At 39.6% G+C, this 23,107-nt stretch overlaps 1 protein-coding gene across 1 annotated transcript in view; it reads left to right on the forward strand.

Annotated features, from left to right (window-relative positions):
* The window catches only part of COL19A1 (collagen type XIX alpha 1 chain), a 258,669-nt gene that overhangs the window by 108,699 nt on the left and 126,863 nt on the right, over positions 1–23,107 (forward strand). The window lies entirely within an intron of this gene.

Genomic DNA, 23,107 nt, shown 5'->3' on the forward strand with positions numbered 1-23,107 from the left:
AAGGAGGAATTGACTGATCTCATGTACAAAATACCTTGTATGGAAGTAAGTTGTTCTCCACTATTCTGCACTGTTTGTTCCCTTCTTTGCAAGCACAGTAATCCAAAGAAAGATGTATTTCATGAGAATAGAAGGTCAGATCTGTCATTTCACTTTTGCTCATACTATTGCTATGGGCACTGTTATCAGTACTGGAGATTGCTGGCTTTATGAGCAGTGCAAGTATTATTCTTTAACATACAGTGAACTTGTCAGCACCACAATGAAGCAGTAGATAAGCCTGTATACTCATTTTGTTGTCATGCCATTGAGTCAAATAATGTGCAAAAGTTACATTACCATTTCTATTTATTTCTGATGGGCTGAGTCTAAAGACGAGTGAGACAATTTGTTCTTTCAATATACTTTATTTAACATCTACTGGATATAAGTTTAAAGCACAAATGAAAACAGGTTTGGTCTCATTTTAAATCCACTTGTCATTCATCTTGTAAAGCCATCATACAAGAAGGCCTTTAAAAAGTTTCAAAATAGTTTTTTTTTAATGTTTCAAGGTTCTTGATGTGTTGGATCAATTTACAGGATGTACTAGAGAACAAATTCTAAAATGGTCTGGGGCAAATTTTACAAAAAATCTTTGCAATTTCTGATTAAAAAGTGGAGGAATATTGTTCACTTGGCCTATAAATTAATCCTAGAATAAAATATTCTGGACAGATTTTTTTTTTAAGTAATGCACATTAATAGTTTATATGGTACCTTTTCACTGACCAAAATCTTAGCTAACCACTCCCTTAGCACCATCCCCAGATTATCTACCAAACCATGCTGTCTTTCTCAAGCCATAATTTTATAATGCCTACTTAGCAGTATTGCCTCCTGGGAAAGGATATGGCTGGGAAAGGATGTGGGGCAATTTGAACTTAATTATACTGTAACTACATTGAACAGTTTATTTTCTAGTTATTTTTGTAGAATAAACCGAGCTAGAGGAGTAAAATGCAAATATCTCTCCCAAATCTGTTTCATTTTTTGTACTTGATAATTTGTTTGAAAAAATTTTACAATTAATGAAAATTAGAAATGCAAGACAAACCAATAGGGACAGATCCTCACCCTGTGTGTGAAGTGTCAATGCTCCATTGACTTCAGTAGAGCTATCACAACTGTACCAGCTGAGGATCTGTCCCTCTGTTTTAAAGATACCTATTTTTCTATGAGGAAAATTCTTATTTAGTTTTTAAAGCTTTAGATATATTCCTCACCTTGGACTTTTTCTTCCAGTCAGTGTCCTAGCTTACAACAATTCCTTGCTGGAGAAAATTCATTGTGTTTCATTGGTTAAAAATCCATTTGTCCCAAATTAGAGTCTGCTGCTTAGAGTCCACTCTTAATGTGCAGACACCATGGCCAGGGTCATGCTTTCAGTGGTAACTATGAGGAGGGCTTCCTGGTTGCAAAACTCTAGGATCACTCTAGACGTCCTGCAAGCCATCGAGGACTTGCCCTTTGATAGCTGAGACTTATTCTTGGACATGATGCACTTCTTCAAGGTTTCTAGGACTACCTTGAGGTCCTTGGGAGTGTACACTCCCTCAGTGAAAAGAAGCCACTATGGGGCGCAGCAGCAGCAGCAACAATGTCACCTGCTGCACTACTTTGAAACTTCCCCGCTGAAACAACAAGACTATCCTAGAAAGAGAGAGAGATCCCACAAGAGGAAGCACTTGGGCTCAGGCTTCAGACAGTGCTCATGCCCTCCCTTGGCACAGGCCAAGTGCCCTTTTTACTACTTTGTCCAGAGCACTGGTCCAGTCGTTCCTCCATCCCCCTGTCCCTTTGGGGACAGGCCAATATGTTTTTACAATGATTGAGACTCGATTACCTCCAACAGCTGGGTCCTAGACACTGTCAGATTGGTCTACACAATCCAGTTACTCACCAGGGATCCCTGTCAAGAGACACTGGTCATTGTTGAAGTTGGGAGCAATGGAGGAGGTTCTGCCAGAACACCAGGGCCACAATTTTTACTCCCAGTACCAAAATCCAAGGGTGGGCTGAGACCCATTCTTGACCTTCACTGCTTCAACAAATTCATCAAGTACATGAGATTCTACATGGTCACTCTATCGGCTATCCTCCCTGCACTATCTCAGAATGACTGGTGTGCTGCTCTGGATCTTCAGGACACTTACTTTCATGTAGCAATTCTGCCAAGACATAGGAAGTTTCTGCATTTTGTGGTAGGAGAACACCACTTTCAGCCTACGCTTCTCCTTTTCGGCCTATCTTCTGCCCCTCAACTCTTCACCAAATGCATGGTGGTGATTATGGCATATCTCAGGCAGAAGGGAATCCGCATCTGTCCATATCTGGATGACTGGTTGCTGAAGGCCGGCTCCAGAAAAGAGGTTCCCGCCCACATCGATACCACGTTGGGTTTGCTCAACCATCTGGGACTCACCTTAAACATGGCAAAGTCATCCTTGGCTCCCACTCAAAAAATCAAGTTGATTTACACTCCATGAGGTTGAGACCATACCTGCTGACTGACTGCTTCCGGACAATTCAGCAGCTCTGCCTCAGTCTGTAATTCCAGCCATCCACAACAGTCTGTGTGTGTCTGAGCCTGTTGGGCCACATGTCCACCTGCACATAGGAGGTTCGCCCCCTTCAGATGTGACTCAGAATGGTTTACCACCCTGCCCTGCATCCTCTGGACAGGTTGGTTTACCTCCCTCCAGCAGTTGTAGATGTTCTACGCTAGTGGGTGTCCTCACACAATGAGTCCACTTTGCACAGTCTCTCTGAACAAGTCAGTGTTAATGACGCTTCCCTTCTGGGTTGGGGAAGGAGACGCATCTAGATTCCTTGAGGGTGCAGGGCCTGAATTCAGGACAAGAAGCCTCACTACATATCTACGCGTAGGAACTTCAGGCCATCCAAAATACATGTTATGCCTCCTGAGACCTCATCAGACATGCAGTATTTCACATATTCATGGACTCATGAGGTACTATTTGAACAAGCAACAGGGGGCACATTTTAGGTTACTCTTCCTGGAGCTGATCAACCTGTGGCAATTTTGCACTGAAGAAGACATCACTCCCTTAGCAGTCTGTTTGCCAGGGAGGCAAAATCATCTTGCAGACTATCTCAGCAGAGTTTCTCCCTAAGCCATGAATGGTTGCATTGAATGGCTTGCCTTTGCAATGTGGTGCATCCCTGTGATCATCCTGTTTGCAAGAAGGGAAAACAGGAAGTGTCGACTGTTCTGGTCTCAAGGGGGCCTTGGTGCAGGCTCCCTCTCTGACACCTTCCACTGCAGTTGACAGTCGGCCCTTCTGTACACCTATGTCCCCATTCCAATCATTCCACAGGTAATCCTCGTGCTGAGACATTGTGGAAAAAGGAGCAAGAGTGGGGGGAGAGAGGAATGAATCAGGAAAAATAGGTACAGTGTAAATACAGTGTACAGGCCATGCATATGTGCTAGCCTGGCTCTCAGAGGCTGGGAAGGTTCTTCTATCCAGATTACCTAGTATCAGCTTCCCTTTATCTAGGAAAACATTTTTGAATAGTGAATTAACTCTTGGGACAAAAACATGGTCTACAATTCAGAAAGAAAGGCTAAAGAACTCTAATTAGGTTTGAGGAAACTATCAAATAGTTTGCAAGGCTCTCAAACCTCAAATTCTACAAGATTCACTGCTTCCTAATGCATGCCATGGCCCTGGTCCTGCATCATGATGTGCTAGTGTAGACCCCAGAGCACTAGAGATGTGTTGTCCTTAGTGTTATTCTGCACTACGATATGTTTATGGATCTCAAGGTAGTAACAAGATACAGCTATATCGGCATGACATATTTAAAAGAGCCAACCCATTTTTAGGACAAAATAATTTCTCCCAGTTTTTTCTAAAAATTGGGAGAGGGGTAAGCATCCACTTGCTTCTTTCCCCCAAAATGTGTTCAGTGGTGCAGACTACTTATTTATGATTATTGTTATTAATTTTACATTTTTATATTGTGTTTGTATATGAGGATCTCAGAGCACTTTACACTTAAATTGAATGAAGTCTCAACGTCCTTAAGGTAGATGCCATCTCCATTTTACAAATGGGTAAACCGAGGCACAGAGATGATAGTTTAAAGTTAAACAGTGATTGGCAGAGCTAAGAATCTTGAACTAATGACTTGCAATTACCCTGCTCTAAATACTAGTACATAGTCCCTATCCCCACTTCAGGTAAGGGAAACACCTAAATTATGCTACCATAGATGTCATCGCACTGTAATGCTATTACAGTCTGATATTGCTGGTGCTTTGGGCAGGAATTGTGGGTGGTCAGAAAGGGATGGCTTTGTGGAGAAATGAGCCATTCCTCCTTTCTTCCTGTGTTCTGGGAATAGGAATCCAGGAGTGCAGAACTCTTTCTGTCTGGTTGCTTCTCCTTAGGAGCAATTTTCTTCTCCCATCCTACACTCTGGGCAGGGGTCTTACATCAACTACAAGGACATAAAACTCTGTCTGGTAATATAGTGCTGTGATGCTCATCTCCAAACTATAATGTTTGAAATTGGAAGGGTGAATATTTTATTGTACATTCTTCACACTATCAAGTGTCAGTAAAGTGATATAGAGTGATTTCTGCTTAGTCATGCCTTTAGTTATAAATGCATAATAATGGTATATCACCTTTCCCAGACCTGAAGCTGGAAAACTTCTCTCTTTCACCAACAGAAGTTGGTTCAATAAAAGATATTACCTCAAACAACTTGTCTTTCCAATATTCTGAGACCAATATGGCTACAACAACACTGCAAATATCTAGGCGTGGCAAACGTCAATTTTTAAAAAAAAATTTCAATGTTTATTTTTAAGCATTTTTATTTTATCTATTTACATTTTCAGAGTTGCACAAAATCATGGGCTTTAAGCATTTTTTCCTGTTTTTATTGATTTAAATTTTCTCAGTTATGGGTATTTGAGGCCAATTTGAGCCAATAATTATTTAATGACTGGTGATGTTGAGATTCCAAAAGTTAAAACTTTATAACTGTTAAAACACAAATTGTCAACATCATGTGTCAAAATATACGAAGTTAAATATCATTAAATCAAATTCTAAGTTTTCAAGCAGCATTTTTCTTCCTTTGCCTAATTGTAAATTTCAGTTATCATTGATGGAAATATTTTTTGTTGGTTTGTGCGTGTATAGACAAATCAACATTTAACAACAAAAATTGAATTCTTTCAAGCCTAGCTATATCACTTCCAAGGTAGATCATAGCATCTTCACTCTAGTGTACTCTTAAACCCACATTGGTAATTCAAATATATGTTGAAGAACATTTTCAGTTCATATAAACAAAAGTTGGAAAGAACAATTTTAATTTTATCATCTAGTCCATTTTTCTTCAAATACAGGATGTTCCTTTTTTTGTATATTTAAGAGTTTTTGTAAAGAATGGTTTTAAATATCCCTGGAGGTGGGGCTTCCACTATTTCCTTTTGGAGAGTATGCCTAGTAGATCTTATTATCAGGAAGATTTTCCAGATACTTTTTTCTCTCTCTCATCCTATTACATCTAATTAATATCCTCTTGTACTGTCCTAAATAATTCTTCTTACTCCTTAGAGTTTACATCCTGCAAATAGATACAGACTGTTAACATATCCACATGCATAGCCGTACTCTTTCCTTACAAATCACTCCTTCCAGTTCCCTAATCATTTATGTTTTTCTTCAAAAATCATGTATTTATTTTTAAAAGAATCACATTTCCTTACTTCAGGTTAGTCAAACTGTTATAACTTTAGAAATTTATTTAATATTGATTCTGTTTCTTCACTTTTATCTTGGTAAATGAAAATAGACTAACCATTTTCACCTTTTATTACTTGAGATTCATACATAGTACTATAACATTGTCATAGATCATGGCTCCAATGTTTGGACATTATAACAGACAAGTAACAAAGAGACAGTCCCTGCTTCAGAGAGCTTACATTCTACATGACCCAGGCAGAACACAACAGCTAGACAAAACAGACAAACGGGATTGGAAGGATGAAGATAATTAACAATAAAACACTGAAGGAGTATTTAAATCTGAATAACATGTTTCAGTTGAATATTAAAATTAGCACATTACTGGTGATAGTTTGGTAAAAAAAAAAATTATTTTAAAAAAACGGAAACATTTAACTTAAATTAGAATGTTCCTTTAAGGCTGCATTTTCCTAATCACTCCAAATCAGCTTGAGGACCTTGCCACAAGCATTCTGTAATGACTATGTTCCTCTTCTGGCAAAGACTGAACGATGTTAAAAGGCCTATTGATAGATGGAATTCAGGTGACCTTGGTATTACTAGAAACCCTATAGCAAAGCCCAAACTTGATAAAACACTGTATGATGATTGAAGTCTCTCACCTGATGCTAGCTGGATTTGTCTAAAAATTTATATGCCAGAAATTACTACCAGTTTGGAAGTATTTATATAACTTACAGATTCACTGCACAGGCCACATAATGTGCATATGTGAACTCTATATTGCATGTACTCAAATTATTATTAAGCTGTTGTGTATAGTTCTGTTTTGAATCATGTAAAGAAGGTTATAGATCTGACAAAGACTCTGCCAGTGTCATTCACAGAGATCTGTAAATGGTTGGTAATTCTTAACAATTTCATATGTAGTATCTTAGGTCTTGTCTTCACTTACCTCGGAGGTTCGGTAGCAGTCGACTGGAGTTACACAAACTCTGCAAAAAACTTGCGTAACTCCCGTCGACTTCTCTGCTTCTGTTCTGCACATTGTCTTCACTGCACTGCACCAATGGGACCCGTGTTCCCGTCGATGCAGCGCTATGCCACTTGAGAAGGTGGTCTTAATACGTTGATTTCTGGATCAACTGAGCAGGTCTTCACTGACTGCTTAGTTGATCCAGAGAAGTTGATCTGATGGCGGCAAATTTGCCGCTGTCAGTGAAGACATAGCCTGAGATCCAAGTTTTCCAAACTATTGTTGATGTCGGTTAAAATTCTAACTAAATTCTACATCCTTTCACTTCAGGGATATCAAGAATCGTAGATTTGTAGGACTAGAAGGGACCTCGCGAGGTCAACTAGTCCAGTCCCCTGCACTTATGGCAGGTCCAAGACCTCTTGGAGGTCTAGACCATCCTTAATAGGTGTTTGTCTAACCTGCTCTTAAAAATCTCCAAAGATGGAGATTCCACATCCACCCTAGGCAATTTATTCTAATGCTTAGTTACCCTGACAGTCAGGAAGTTTTTCCTAATGTCCAATTTAAACCTCCCTTGCTGCAATTTAAGCCCATTGCTTCTTGTCCTATCCTCAGAGGTTAAGGAAAACAATTTTTCTCCCTTTTTCTTGAAACAACCTTGAAAACTTGAAAACTGTTATCATGTCCCCCCCCTCAGTCTTCTCTTTTCCAGCCTAAACAAACCAAATTTTTTCAATCATCCCTCATAGTCATGTTTTCTAGACCTTTAATCATTTTTGTTGCTTTTCTCTGGACTTTCTCCAATTTGTCTGCATCTTTCCTGAAATATGGTGCCCAGAACTGGACACAGTACTCCATCTGAGGCTTAATCAGCACAGAGTAGAATGGAAGGATTGCTTCTCATATCTTGCATACAACACTCCTACTAATATGTCCCAGAATATACTGTTCACTCATATTTAGCTTGTGACCCACTATGACCCCCCAGACCGCTTTCTGCAGTACTCTTCCCGAGGGAGTCATTTCCCATTTTGTATGTGTGAAACTGATTGTTCCTTCCTAAGTGTAGTACTTGGCATTTGTCCATATTGAATTTCATCCTATTTATTTCAGGCCATTTCTCCAGTTTGTCCAGATCATTTTCAATTTTTAATCCTATCCTCCAAAACACTTGCAATCTCTTCTAGTTTGGGATCGTCCGCAAACTTGATAAGTGTATTCTGTATGCCATTATCTAAATCATTGATGAAGATATTGAACAGAACTGATCCCTGCAGAACCCCACTCAATAATGCCCTTCCAACTTGACTGTGAAGCACTGACAACTACTCTCTGGGATCAGTTTTCCAACCAGTTATGCACCCGCCTTATAGTAGCTCCATCTAGGTTATATTTCCCTAGTTTGTTTAAAGCGGTCACAAATGAGCATTTTGTGTTCTTGTACTTTTGTTCTTTGCTACTATAAAAAACAAACATACACACCCAAGCGTTCAGAAATCAAGTAATAAAATCAGGTAATTGCTTTGTTGTGAACAAACAGATATGTAGTATAAGTGTAGACAGGATCAGATTTTTTAAAAAAAGCAGTGATATTCATTGGAGCCCAGCCACCACTGAAAACACAGACCATTTGATTCTGGCCATGTCTGCATTAGAGAGCTTAAAGCAACACAGCTGTACTGAGACAGCTGTGCTGCTGAAGATCTGTATAACCACTCTATGCCAATGGGAGAAAACTCTCCGGTCGACATAATTAAATTTCCCCCAATAAGTGGCGGTAGCTTTGTCGGCAGGAGAGCATCTCCTGCTGACATAGGGCTGTCTACAGCGGCGTTTCTGTCACTGTAATTTATGTTGCTGGGGAAAGGGTGTTTTTTCACACCACTGAGTGACATAAGTTATACCAGCAAAAGCACTACATTCTCCCTAAAACAGACCACTTCATTCTTTCCCCAAAATTCTGCCTCTTCAAAACACACCCATTTAATTCCGTTCTAACATAATTGACACAATCCCTCTTACACAACTGATACAGATCCTCATGCAATACAAACCCCCACCATAAGGATACAGAGCCACTGAGACAAACCCCCCACATTTGATAGACTCCTCACACATTACACTCCCCCCCAACCACCAGACATACGGATCTCCCCATGGACACAGCCCTCCAAAATTGATACAGACCACATAACAAAGAGCTTTCCAGGCTGACACAGAGCTCCAACTCAGTTGATATATTACCCCATCTCACGATAGGATGGGCAGGGGTATCAGTGTCTGGAAATCTTCATCTCCCTCCCAGACCTAGATGGGACAACACCCAGGGGAATCTTAACCCCACAGACCATACAGAGAGTGAAGGGGGTAGGAGCTGCTACTCTTTAACCTGCTCTAAGCTGGCACATTCCAGTGCTGTGGATTCAGGAGAGAGCACTAGCTGCTTCACAAGATGGGGTACCACTTGTCCAGCTTTGATTGACCACTGGAGCTGACAGGTGTGGGTTGAGAAAGTGGCAGGATCACAGAAGTACTGGTATGGCATAAAGGTGCCTACTGGGTGTCCCAAGGCCTGAATGCAGAGAGATTTTATTCCACCAATGCTATAAATTTCTGAATTCCCTAACTCCTCTAATTCTTTCTTACATGTAAAATACTCTTCTGGAGACTAGCCTCATTGGCTGGTTTCATTGGAAATTTTGTGGGAAATAACTTTTTAATTGAAAATTAAATGAAACGCTCTCTTCTAACAGTACATCAATAAGATAACAAGGAATACTAAACTCTCTTGTTCAGTTCTAGTTTGTTTTAAATAGATCTTATGGGATCCAGGTGATTTGAAATGGTGTAATTCACCTAATTCTGCAATTAATCATGACACTGAATGAAACTAGCTTTGACATGGTTGTGGTTTTTGGTGTACTATATTGAGTGTCTGTGTGTACGTATAAAATTAGAATGAATAAGACATGAATGTCATTTTATGTATATTTATTCCCTTCTATAGAATAGTAAAATACTAAAAATAAAATCTTTAACTTACCAAGTGTAACCCTTCTGCCAGATGGAGTCGGCAGCAGCAAGGGCCGGGTTCTATATCTAGGGGTCCCTGTCAATGATACAACACCAAACTGGCTCGAGCCCCCACCCAGTCACCTGGGATATCACACTCTATCCCCTGGGTGCCCCAAAGGGCAATACTTCCCCTCTCGCAAGCACAGAGTCTGAGTGTAGAAAGTAAACCTTTTAATAATAGAAGGGAAGTAACACAGCACTGGTTTGGGAAACAGTGCAAACAGAATTTATGAACTCAATGAGCCAAACCCATCCCAGAGTATGGGACGTGTCCTTCGCCTCTCCCTTCTTGCTTTCCCCTGTACTGACCATTGTAGTTGCAGTGTCCACTTCTCAGTTGGGGACTCAGCCAGTCCCCGTCTGCAAGCTCCTGCCAGACGCAGGCTTGACCAGGCCCCCTTGGCTGCTGCCTCCTGCCACCTCTGGGCCTCACCAAGTGCCGGCTGCTGGCTCTCCCCGTCTGCCGGCGCCAACCGCTCTTGGCTCCCACATCTGCTGGCCCCCTGTCTACAGATGCTAACCAATCCTGGCATCTGCTGGCGCTGATCGCTCCTGGCTCCTTCTGTCACTGACCGATCCCACCATCCACTGGCACTGACCGCTGTTGCTCCTGCCATTTACTGGTGCTGACCGATCCTGCCATCTCAGGTGCTGCCCACTGCTGGCACCTCTCTAGTGGTTGTTAGTCAAGGTTTCCCTAGTCTCCCTAGTGATTCAGCTCTTAGTGAATTTCAGCTCATGGGAAAACCTTCTGCTGGCACAGAAGCAATGTCCCTGCTTTTAACAAACAAAAAATTCCAAGAGGAATCATTAATTTTACCATTTAACAATGGGAGGAGATCATCAACCCATGTCTGAGGGTAGCCCTTTGGCAGGGCTAGTGCAATCTCAATAGGAGACTTCTCCCTCCCTCCCTCTCCTTGCAATGCTGAAACATTTGTCCACCATCCTTTTGGGGCTCTATTTAGGTGTGAGTGAATTTTTTATCAGAACAAGCTAAACACAGATCTGATGCCATTTGTTCATACAATTGAAGGACAACATTTCATTACCCCTGAAGTTAACAAAAAAGTGACTTGTAACACAGTACCAGACACATTGACCATTTCCCATCATGATCAACACCTAGTGTGCTTATTCAATATGCTGAGTACTTAATTGTACTCATGCAAATACAAAGCCCATGCAAATAATGTGCCCCCCTTTCAGCTAATGAGCAGAGAGAGTGCCACTCAGACCTTGCTTACGCAAGTAATGGATGTCTAATAAATTATGCTCATTCTAACTAATTTCAGAGCTTTCCCTTTGACATGTGTACTTTTATTTAAGTAAGCGCAGTGCTTAATTTGTAATGAAAGAGGTGCTGGGGCTCAAGCAATTCATTGCCAGGGCTTAAGCAATTTTTATAAATGATGGAGCAAACCCAGAAGTGCTGGGGCTATGAACTGCCAAGCCTAGAGGTGTTGTGGCTCAGCCCTGGCTAGCCCTGGCTGTAATTAAGCACTAAGTAAGTGTTTTATTCACCAGGAATTTTAAGTGCAGAAAGGAGGCTTTGCAGTGGAGATCGTGTAACAATAAATAAATCAAACATAATTGAATCCTAGTTGGCAGGTACAATGTGCTTAACATAGCAACCTGAATAAAGCTACTGACATGTGAGAGTCTCCTTTCTCATTCAAACTGGAAGCAGTGTTTTCTGGGTGGGAAGTGCTGAGCTACGGTATGCTGTTAGGTTGAACTGGCAGGGTTCTACTGCCAGGAAGCCAGCAATGTGTTGCAGCTGCTACTACCAGTGGATATTGCTATATGTGCTCTTGCAGAGAATTATTCTGTACAAGAAATAAAAATTGCAAGGTATCTAAAGAAGTGATGGGTAGGATAATTCAGCCACTTCGATCTGTGATTAGGTTCTATGAAACCAATATACAATGCCTCATAAATATATTCCCTCACTGCATTTACAGAAGATTGATTGATTTTGCTTGTGTTGTTCGGCAGAATGATTGTACTTTAAGACCTTCATATGCTTCAATCCTTTATATGCTTCTGTGAGATGACCTCATGTCTGCTTCCTTAACTCTCCTCCTTACTTAAAGCCTGCTATTTTGCATGTTCCACTCCTTTGCAGTTTTGAACGGCTTTTTCTAAGGTCTACTCAGTCTCTCAGCAAATCCTCACATACATTCCCTTCTCTGCAGCCCATCACCAGCTTTCTCCCTAATCAGGGGCCAAAACTGTAAGAATGGCTTTTCAGGGTAAAGTCTGTAGCAGTTTCTCTTCCACACAAAAGTGTAAGAGGAAATCTTTTATACGTACAGCTTTCAGGCATACAGTAAGCTTCAAACTGTGCTAGGACCCTATCAAAATCAATTGTGTTCTTGAGTGAGAGCTGGAAATTATAAGTATCTAGTTTTAGCACCAGCTGCAGTTAATAAAGTCACTTTCCTGGAACTGGTCAGCATGTGTCTGCATCCACTAATGTCATATGTAGCAAGAACCTGTGTTTGAAATGCTTCCATGATTCCCCAGTATTACCTCTGAACCTAACTTCTGGTGGTGATTTCAGGCCATCCATCATCTTTTGTGCTCTCTGCTAAAACAGCCAACAAGATTACCAATGAGTTCTAGTTGAGGTAGTTGTTTTTGTGATATGGACAGGTGCTGGGTGGAACTTATTCCATGTCGTCTGCTAAAAAGGCATCAGATGATGATAACTTTTGATGAGTATTAAACTGGGCTATATTCAATCCAGTAATGTACAGAAGACACTTACTGGAGCCAGCCTTTTCTCCTTAAACCATGGTACAGACACTATACACACCCACACAGAGTCAGACTTCAGAGTGACTGTTTTGTGACTCGTGACTTCCTGCAGCTGTGGCTTCCATCTCCTCCATGTTTTTTAGCTTCTCTCAGTCACGTGTCATGTGTCAATAACATTTACAATGAAAGGCTCTTTTTGACTTGATATAGGCAACTTTCTCAAGCAAGGATCAGATTACTTTTAGCAGAAAAAAGATGGTGAACACATCTAGAGAGAACTCTGAACTTTGTCACTATCAGAGTTGCAATTTATTTGAAAGGGACAAAGCATGAAAGCAAACTAATGATGATGCTTTTTCTTTGTTGGAATATTAGTATCTACCTGGTGAATAATTGAATCCTCTTAAAAACAGATATTTCACCTTTTAAAAATGACAATGCATATGTACATCTTCTCTTGCAGCAACTTCATTATAAGAGATACTTTAGTACAAGAAAAAGGAATTTCAAAGATTGAAATCTTTGGTCTGCTTAAGTTTTTTAGGCACAAATTACATCTTTTTTAGTCTTTTTCTTCTAGTTTCAACTAAAATCTGCTATATTTTTACTAAAAGAAGGAAAGGTTCAGTTTTATTTCATTTCACCATTTCAAAAATTTTTGACAGAAAAAGTAATAATGTATGTATGGGTATATTATCCCAAAAATTTCAAATGTGGGTGCCAAATCTGGGAAATTGGTGTATGTATTTGACATTTTTTTCATTTTGTGTTCACAATAAAAGTAGATATTCTTTTGCAGTATATGCAAGGCATCCAATGTAAAAGATGAGAAAAACAATATAGACAAACAACAAATACATAAAAGTTGGCATCCTTCATATGTATCCCCACTACTCCTGCTTATGCACCCTTCTTTCCGAGTCCAAGACAAGTCAATATTTGCCTTTCCCAGATCTGCCCTCATAACCTTTCCTTTCACAGATAACTCACTTGCTGAAACCGTTTCACTATCTTCATGCTCTCAACACAGTGTTCAAACGACCACAGCTCAATCTAGAACGAACAAGTTAAATAAAATCAAAGTAATGCCTCTTTCTCCAACCTGTTTTTGCTGCATATATACATTCTTATGGCATCATTCTTATCTCGTCTTTCGTTCTTGACCTCTGACCTCCATGCACTTCCATTCCTGAGGGAGATAATATGTCAAAGTGAACAATGTCTTACATTTCTGTATAATGAACACACAAAATTATCAACACTGTACACTTGCTTAATTTTTAAGATTTGCAAAATGATTGAACTGAAACCACTTTAAATATTTAGTTTTGGGTTTTGTAACAAAGTTTAAATTCAGATCTGGTTCATTAAAAGATTTGTTATCATTCATGGAAGTTTCAAGCAAATTTGGACCAATTCATGGTCTTGCATTGAAATTGGACAAAATTTGTAATTTCACATTGGTTAAGTGGAAACCAGATGAAACCCAATATTTTCACTGATGTGTAATTAGGTCTCCAATTTAAAATGAAACGTGGACGTGGACTACAACCTTCATAGATTGAATCATGGGGAAAAGTTCACATGAACTCCTGCAAAGCAAAACAACTGACTTTTGCACAACTCTGCTCAATTCAAAAATAAAAAGCAGTCATACAGTACATACCAACCAGAAAGGACTAAACATCACACCCCATATCACTCCAGGATATTTCGGAGGTTTGGTATAGCCAAAAACTGCTGCTAAATTAGCACAGGTGGTTCTATAACACTGATAAAGTAATAGTTTTTAGTCTAAAAACACAGAGGCAACAGATGTCAACATAATTGTAGCCTGATAAACACACTACATAGTCATAACTATAGAATGTGGCAGTGTTTCTGTAGAAGTGCTCTATAAAATTATAGCCAGCAAGTTTCAGCCTTTGCAGAAAAGGCATTGCAGTTCACTGAGTAGTGTAAACATTTGACATTGTTTTAACCATCTGCAGAATATTTTTTAATGTCTAAGTAACAATAGCAATACTTTCCATGGCTTTGGCAGGCTATCGGTGTCTTTAAATAAATAAATAAATAAAAAAACGTTCTGTGAAACCAATACTATTTGTCAACTGCTGACAGGAATAGATTGGTTTTTAGTTTTCCTTAGAAGATCAGCCTTGAAAAAAAACCAAGTCTGTTCCTCTTACAGAAAAACCCTAAAAACACTAACACAAAGAAAGTATAAACAGAAACCAAACTTCAAATTAAAATATGTGGGCCACATCCTGACCCTGCTACATGGAAATAAGGGGAATATTAGCCCACTGCTCCCTTTGCTTTCTCCCAAACTGTCGCTCAGCCAAGTTGACTCTGCCATTTCTCTCTGGGACATAAAGGGAGGCACTTTCTTTCCCAGTTACTCTTTCCATTATTCCAACCATTACGTATGGCAGTATTGTGGAGAGTCTTTGAGATCACCACGAAGTTGGGCTCAGCAGTTGTATATAGTTGTTTCTGAGTGGGTGTTTCTTTGTCAGAGGATTTCATTTTTCCATTATAATTTCAGTGCTGGATTGTGAACGTATTTCAGATTCTACGAAGAAACCTGAATCAGGCTCTGGCCCTGTGTATTAATGTAAATATGAAGCACCTCGCCACCTTTTGCATATAGTATATAGTCTAGAAAAGAGGAGACACCACAGTGATCCTTCTTTTTTCCCTGTTAACCTGAAACTATAAATATGGTATTAATATCTCAGATCCAGATTTATCAGAGTGTATGATATTTTTCATCCAGTCTCACTTCTCCTGTGTTCTGGTAGCAAGAGACAAACAGCTTGTTCTCCCTCCCTCTTTCCTACAGGCTGCTCATGGTCAACAGAAAAGTTGGAGTTCTACATTCCTGGATCACTTTATGGAGCCACATCTTGTTACCATAAATTATTGGATCACTATAATAGTGGCTTCCTTTGTTAGCATTCCTTTGATGGCTAATGATTTACTAGAAATAGCTGTTATCTTAACTTCTAAAAATGGCTACTTATTGCCCAAGAAAACCTAATGACTTGCATAATTGTATTTAATTGTTTTGTTTTTGAAATTAGTATTGTGCTTCTAAAGTTGGTGATGGACAACCTTTATTTATCCATGGAACAGAAATGTCATGTGTAGCAGAAGTGTGGGCTTCTCCACACTGCCCCACTGTTGTGCCTCAACTTTGTTCTTGATCTCCAACAAAAGTGTTCTGCCAAATAGCGTCATTTGTAATGGTAATTTGTATTTATGTCCACTAGAAAGTGACTGAGATTACCTATCATAGTTCACTTAATGGGTGGAAACAAGTTTTGGTTACTACCAAGTAGGGCTGAATTCAGAATAATGATCGAGAGGTAAAAAATTCTGTATTCCATGACCTTCTTCTGAATTTTTTCTTAAGAAGTAAATTCCCAGCAGGAGTGCACAATTCCTATTTACAGTAACTCCAGCACACAATTCTGAAAAGTTCCTTTTAGCTCATCAGCTGATGTTGCAGCAATTTACCTGGAAGATACTGGTTGGTTGATTGCCTTGGAAAATATCTAGCCCCATTAAAGAGTAGGGTTTTTTTTGTTTGTTCATACAAAATCACTCAGAACGAGGCATGCCCAATATAAAATTTTAAGCAATTGCAGTTGAACATGAAATGCATCAGTTTGTAATATTTACTTGAAGTACAACTAATGCACATCAACTCAGACATCTGCTATTTAATGTGATTTATTCAGGTACACAAAAGAAAGTTAAAATACTATTACAGATTTTGGTACCAAAACCTTGGGGCCAAATTCAACCATCAGATAAACATATGCAATTTCCTTTGAAGCTAATGGAAAGTGAACACACTTATCTGAGGTCAGAGTTTGCATCAGTGAAATCCACAATTAAGGCTGAAGCTCAGAAGTTTGTATCTTTAACTCATCCCTTTGTGTTTGAGTATTGTAATTCATATGATACAAGAATTCACACTGGTTAGAGCTAAAATGTTTTTATGCCTGGGTACATCAGATGGTGTACACTGCAGTTGCACACTGGGCCAAATTTTTCAACCTGACTGGTTTAAGGCAGTGCAGAATTTGACTTAAAGGGGTGAGCTAAGATGAGAGTTTCAGCCACTACTCCTACTTCATTTTCTGTTATGGGCTATATTTTTGTTTGAATTTCTTTTTGTATTTAGATGTAGCTAAAATAAACAACACATTAAAGTTTTTGGAAGATCAGAGTATTTTAGAATGCATACTACAAACTCAGCAGAGTTGAAGCTGTTATAGTCTGTGTAAATATATATCAAGGGACATTTTTAAGTGTTTATTACCATGAAAAACATTAAGGCTTTATGACATACATACATTTTACCCCACAGACTGTACTGTGGTGTAAGGGTCTCTTAATTGGCATTAGGGTCTCTTGTGTAAAGATATTTCAAAGCAGGTTTAAGAATGTTTATTTTTTCACATTTCTGAAACTACTTATGGTTTTGCACACTTCATACTTAAATTAGGCTGAATGGATTTTGCTTTTTTACAAATGAAAGTTTGACTATTTGGCTGATAACTTGTTTGTCAAATTTTAGCCTTGGAATTGTTATGGCTGAGTAATAAACTAATACAAACCTTTTTAATATGGAAAGGTTTAAAAAAAAAGACTGAGTGACTTAACTATGATAGCATAAATAGAAATATTATTTAGAAAAGTGAATGCAACAAAAAAAAATTGGTTGCTATAGAGGTTTGTAAAGAAAAAGTTAAAATGGGGCCATTCAAAATAAACATTTTGTTGAAAAGAAAGCAAAAGTTTAGCCCAGTGTAGGCTGTCAGGGAGCAGAGGGTATCCTCAGTCTTGGTCATTGTGTCCTTGTACTCAAGTATGGAGAACATCTATAGCCAACAGCAAGTTTAAACAGCCCCAAGGGGATGAGGTTGTGTCCCCACTCTCCTTTCATCTTGACCAGTGGCATAGGGCATATCTTGCACCTTTTAAAGGGTATTTCAGTTTCTTCTCTGGCATACCACTGTCCCAGCACTTCCAGAGGCATTCTGGCTCAGTCAGCGAGAATGTCAGTGGGATGGGGGCCTTCACAGCCCCACCCCTCCATGATTCTGACTGTAAAAGCCAGAGTAGAGCCCTAAGGGCTGACTTCAGCCCAGTGTTCCAATTTGCTAAATTCATAACATCTGCAGGGAAAATTAGTGATGTTGCTATAGCTGGATTCAATTTATAAGGAGTTATTAAGAGACAGTCATGAGGAAAAGAAATTTATCTTCAAAAACACCATAAATAAAACTGTAACAAAGCATATATAAGCTTTAACTGCCTTTTAAAGAAGTAAAATAATGCACCCTAAAATCAGGAACGTTCAAAAGTCAAGATATCTGCCTCAGCACTAAGTCATGTTGCATAGACTGCATATTTTAAAGAATAGGTTGGATAATATAAACAGAAATATATTAAAATTTTTATTTAACAAGGAAATCAGAAGTAGAAAATGAGTAATGTTGACAAGGTAACACTGCAGAAGAAACCTTAACTTTTGGAGTCTCCTGACACTTTTAAAAAATTTCTTAGTTTTGTATTCATTATAGCTTTTGTGTGTATGGTAAAGGGGAAAAAAGAAAAATTGGAGGGAGAGGGAAAGGGAAAGGAGGAAAACATGCTTGTAAATTGCAGCATGACAATAACTGGTTTACTTTAAACTCAGGCAGCCTAACTGAGGCATCCATAACAAACATCTCCTTAACTGAAGGAGTCTTTAATGAACACATTGTTGATGTAAACTTCTTTTAACTGAATCATCCTTAACAAATACATCTTTACTTTAAGGAATCCTTATAGATGTCCTTAATTGAGCCATACTTAATGAACTGTCCCTAAAATGTAGCAGAAAAATGAGAGAATTTTTTAACAAGCTTACTTGAAAATACCAATTTTAAATGTTTAAACTATAAAAATACTGAAAACAATTTTCTTCATTTTGGGCTACCTCCCTCAGTACAGACTGTAAAAACAAGCCAACCTTGATATTTCCAGCTTCAGTTGCTTTTGTTTTACATAAGCAGAAAATTCTCTCTTGGAACGTATCAGGAAATGTGGATTTCTTCATGCTAACATACCCAAAAAAAAACCCAGCTAGCTCAATTTTGCTCAAACTTTCTCTCCCTCTCCCTCCATTTTTTTGGGTTGAGACCAAGCTTGTAAAAAGGTTAGAAAAAAGTTACAATTGACCCTTAACTATAGTAGTTGCTATCAAAGACTTCAATAATATTTTAAATGCAATAGAAAATTGGAGCTGGCGGTGGGTACTCTTTCTGATAATTTCTTGTGGAGGCAAAGAGCAAACTCCTGGCCCTGTTGGAGTATTCCCACTGACTTCAATAGGGCCAGGATTTCTCACACATGCCTTCAGCTATATTGAAGCTCAACCCCACTGACTAATTGTGTGGGTGTAATTGAAAGCAGAATTCAATCAGGAAATACAATCTCTGCAAATAATTCAATATTGTAATTTTGGATTAGCTTTAATTAACAAATAAGGCAGCTGTACTTCCAGATCTTGTAATGCTGTTTTGAAAGTATCTCACAAATTAACTTTAATTGTCCCATCTGAAGATGTTTTGAGCAGACTGGAGCTTTGGACTTAGAATAGCTTTTAACGCTTTTTGCAAACCTAAAATGTATACCACAATGTGGACTATTGAAAGCCCCTGCTACACTTTACTGAATGTTAAATTCTGCAGACTGGCTACATTTTAAAATCAGTCTTGAAGTATATAATGTATATCGTAAAGGCAGGAATGAGCGAGATAACTTGGCATAATTTACATAGGAGTAAGTGAGGAGAATCAGAACTGTGTTTTATAGGAATTCTTGCTTTACAGAAGGAAGAGATAAACAATCCACACAATAATGTTTGTTATGGTTTGTGAATGAAAGTAATTTAATCTACTGAAAATTCAGTGTAAATTAACATGAAACTCATACAGTGCGAAACTGACCTATGTTCTTCGAATGCTGAAGGGATCCTGGTTTGTCTGGTTTTGTCTTGTCAAAACAACCAATGAGCATTCTGAAGTCTGACATTTTTGAATCATGGGAATTGGAATCTTCTTTGTACCTCTCACCTGCACCCAGCAGCCACAATCACCACACGACTATCCCCTTGCAGCTAGCACCACTCGTCAGCAGTTAAATGATTGTCTGCCTGCAGCAGGGAGGATGGGTGTTCTCTAAGGCCTATGCTCATAGCAGAACATCATGGCCTGAGACCCAGCATTTTCACCAGATGATATGGGTAGTCTTAATTTGTGTTAGGTTATCTGAGGACGTATGTTCTTTCTGCCAATGCAGGTGTTTGACAATGAATTATGGAAACCGTACTCAGGCTTGTATAGACTTCAGTGGGTTCACAGAGTAACATCACTGTTGAAGCAACACTCATGCGTTCATTCTATTTTCCATATATATATTTATTTAGTGACGAGGTGGGCCTGTTTGGCCCTGTGGGTCTGCGCTTCCTTTCGGCTATGCCCCGACCCAGGGATCCTGCGAGGAGTAGCTTCAAACAGCTTAATCCAGGGGCTACTACCTTCCCTGGGTCGTTTGTCTGCAGCCCCCCCCCGCTTTTGGTCCTCCTTCAGGCTCTTTGGGGCCAGCGTCCCCTGGTCTTGCCTGGATGTGCTCCTTCTTAACTCCCATGGCTGGGTGCTCTCACAACACCCACACTAGCTCCAAGCCGTGTGGCCGCTCCGCTCCGCTCCCCTCCACTGGCTCCACGCCTTGTAGCAGCTCTGCTCCACTCCTCCACTCAACTCCCTCTCAGCTGCCCCTGCCTGCCTGAAACAGAGGTTTTTACCTGCTGTGGCCAGCTCCCTAATTGGCTTCAGGTGCCCCAATTAACCTGGAGTAACCCTGGCTGTTACCCAGGGAACAGGGATTTGCTAAGCCTGGGGCTGATATATATGCCTTCCAGCACCCTCCTATAGCTGACAGGGCTGGCCCCGTCACAGTATATATACTGCTGCATGCAATCCAGTCCCTCTATTCCTGGAGTAAGAGTTGTGTCCGCCTTCTTGGCATTAAGATGAGTTTCATTCAATGTGGGTGTTGGACTCTACCAAGGGTGTGTCCTGTCCCCACTCCTGTTTGTGATCTTCATAGACAGGATTTCAAGATGCAGTTGTGTTGGGGAGTGCATCTGGTATGGTGACTTGGAAGTGTCATCTCTGTTGTTTGCAGATGTTGTTGTCCTTCTTGCTTCTTCAGACTGTGATCTCCGACGCACATGTGAATCCTTCACTGCTGAGTATGATGCGGCTGGGATGAAAATCAGCACCTCCAAATCAGAGGTCATGGTTCTTTCCTGGAAGAAAATGGAGTGTTCTCTCCAGATGAAGGGGGAGTAGCTGCCCTTAGTGAAAGAGTTTAAGTATCTAGAGATCTTGTTCATGAGTGATCGTAAGTGGGAGTGTAGGATTGAGCAGTGGGTTAGTGCGGTGGAGGCAGTGATGTGGGCATTGTACCGATCTGTGCTGATGAAGCATGAACTACGATTTCAGATGAAGCTCTTGGTTTACAGGTCAGGCTCCATCCCCATCCTCACCTATGGTCATGAACGTTGGGTAATGACCGAAAGGAGAAGATCGTGAGTACAAGTGGTGGAAATGAGGTTTCTCTACAGGTTGGCTGTGCTGACTCTCTGAGATAGGATGAGGGGCTCAGCTATTCCGGAGAGCCTCTGAATAGAGCCGCTACTCTTTCAGATCGAGAGGAGTCAGATGAGGTGGTTTGGGCACCTAATAAGGATGCCCCATGGTAGGCTTCATTTGGAACTATACTGGGCACGTCCCACTGGGAGGAGGCCCCGAGGCTGACCCAAGACACACTGGAGGGATTATATCTCCCGGCTGGCCTAGGAACGCCTGGGAAATCCCCCAGGAGGAGCTGGAGCCTGTTGCAGAATAAAGGGAGGTCTGGTATTCCCTATTCTCCATGCTGCTGCTGCAACCCTCACCAGGAAAAGCAGAATGAAGGAAAAGAAGAACATGTTAAACAAGGACTTTTAAAATGTCTAGAATGACCTGAATTTCTAGAATTTCTAGTTTCCCTCCCCTCCTTAATGTTCCCAAATAAATAAATAAACATGAATCTATGAAAGTCTGGTTTGAACTGTAGCTTTGACCAAATGTATAAGGATAGGGGAATGCGTAAGGAAAAGCCTTGAATGGCTAATTTAGGGTAATATATAATATTGTTTGTTATGAACTAGATGCACAAGAGTTAAAACAAAGAACTACCTAGAGGCTTCTGGTGTGGGGATCCATTACATTTACAGTCCTGTGGAAGCCAATTTATTGGTAGGCTTCAGTTGTTTAAGAAAGCTCATATAAACTCATTTTGCAAAAATGATCTTGTGTTATTAGATGAAATACTTTCTGTTATTGCCACTGGAGGAATAGCTTTGAATCAGGGTCGTGTCACAAATGGAATTAGTTGCTCTCAGTTCTATACCATTTAGCTAACAGAATCATGAAGATTAAACTGACATAATGAATAGGCTTTGCTCAGACCAGTGTAGTCCCCTTGAGATGACTGAGATTCAGTGCACTGCTGTTCTTTTTCTTTGGTTGACATGAAGGATTTGGTCTTCAGTGCAGCGAATCCCCATGGTTTTGTGGGAATTATATTATTTTTTTATTATTTGCAGAGCTCAGTCTAGCTGCATTTACTGAGTTATTTAGCTTTGTTGGTTCTTGAAACTGATCTCCTATTAATTAGGCTGCTTACTCAGAAATCTCTGTCACTCCTGATAGAAACTGTATTAAGGAGAATGGAATGGTAGACAAGAGTTTGTAAAGAACTGAATCTTTTTCTTGTAACTTTCAAAAAATATATTATTTTGTAATTAATAGTACATATGGGAACAGGTGAACTAGCCTATATCCTTCTATTCTACAGAATCCTCCATACTGCATTTTCCTTTCTATTTCCAAAATAAAGGTATATCTATAAGCATTGTACATAAAATAAATATTTTTAAAAATGTGAACTGTTGATTTTTCAGGTCAAATCAAAGAGCCATACAGCATAATGGATTAAAGGCAAAGAAAACCTAAAAGCATATAATAATTTGTAGGACCGTTCTTTCATACAGTGATATAAAACACAAACTCTCAGTGGTCATTCCTAAAAACCATTTACTTTCCCAATATGTTAAATTATTGGAGAATTTTATGTCATTGCATGCAAGTTAATTGTGTTACTGCAAAGAGTTATATTAACAACATTGTGGACATTATTCTTAATGGGAAGCATTATAGGGAAAGTGGGAACATTCCTGTTCTTCTTATTCCTATTTAATATCTATATTATGGGAACATCCAGATGTCTCTATTAAGATTGTGGCACTATTGTGCCAGGCACTGTACAGATGTGTGAAAACATGGTCTTTGCTCTGAAGAACAAGACAAACGTGCTCTAAGCCAAACATGCCTTTTTACAT

Source organism: Emydura macquarii, unplaced genomic scaffold (assembly GCF_026122565.2).
Source record: "Emydura macquarii macquarii isolate MOO-44397 ecotype Brisbane River unplaced genomic scaffold, CSIRO-AGI_Emac_v2 contig_2437, whole genome shotgun sequence".
Lineage (NCBI taxonomy): Eukaryota > Metazoa > Chordata > Testudines > Chelidae > Emydura > Emydura macquarii.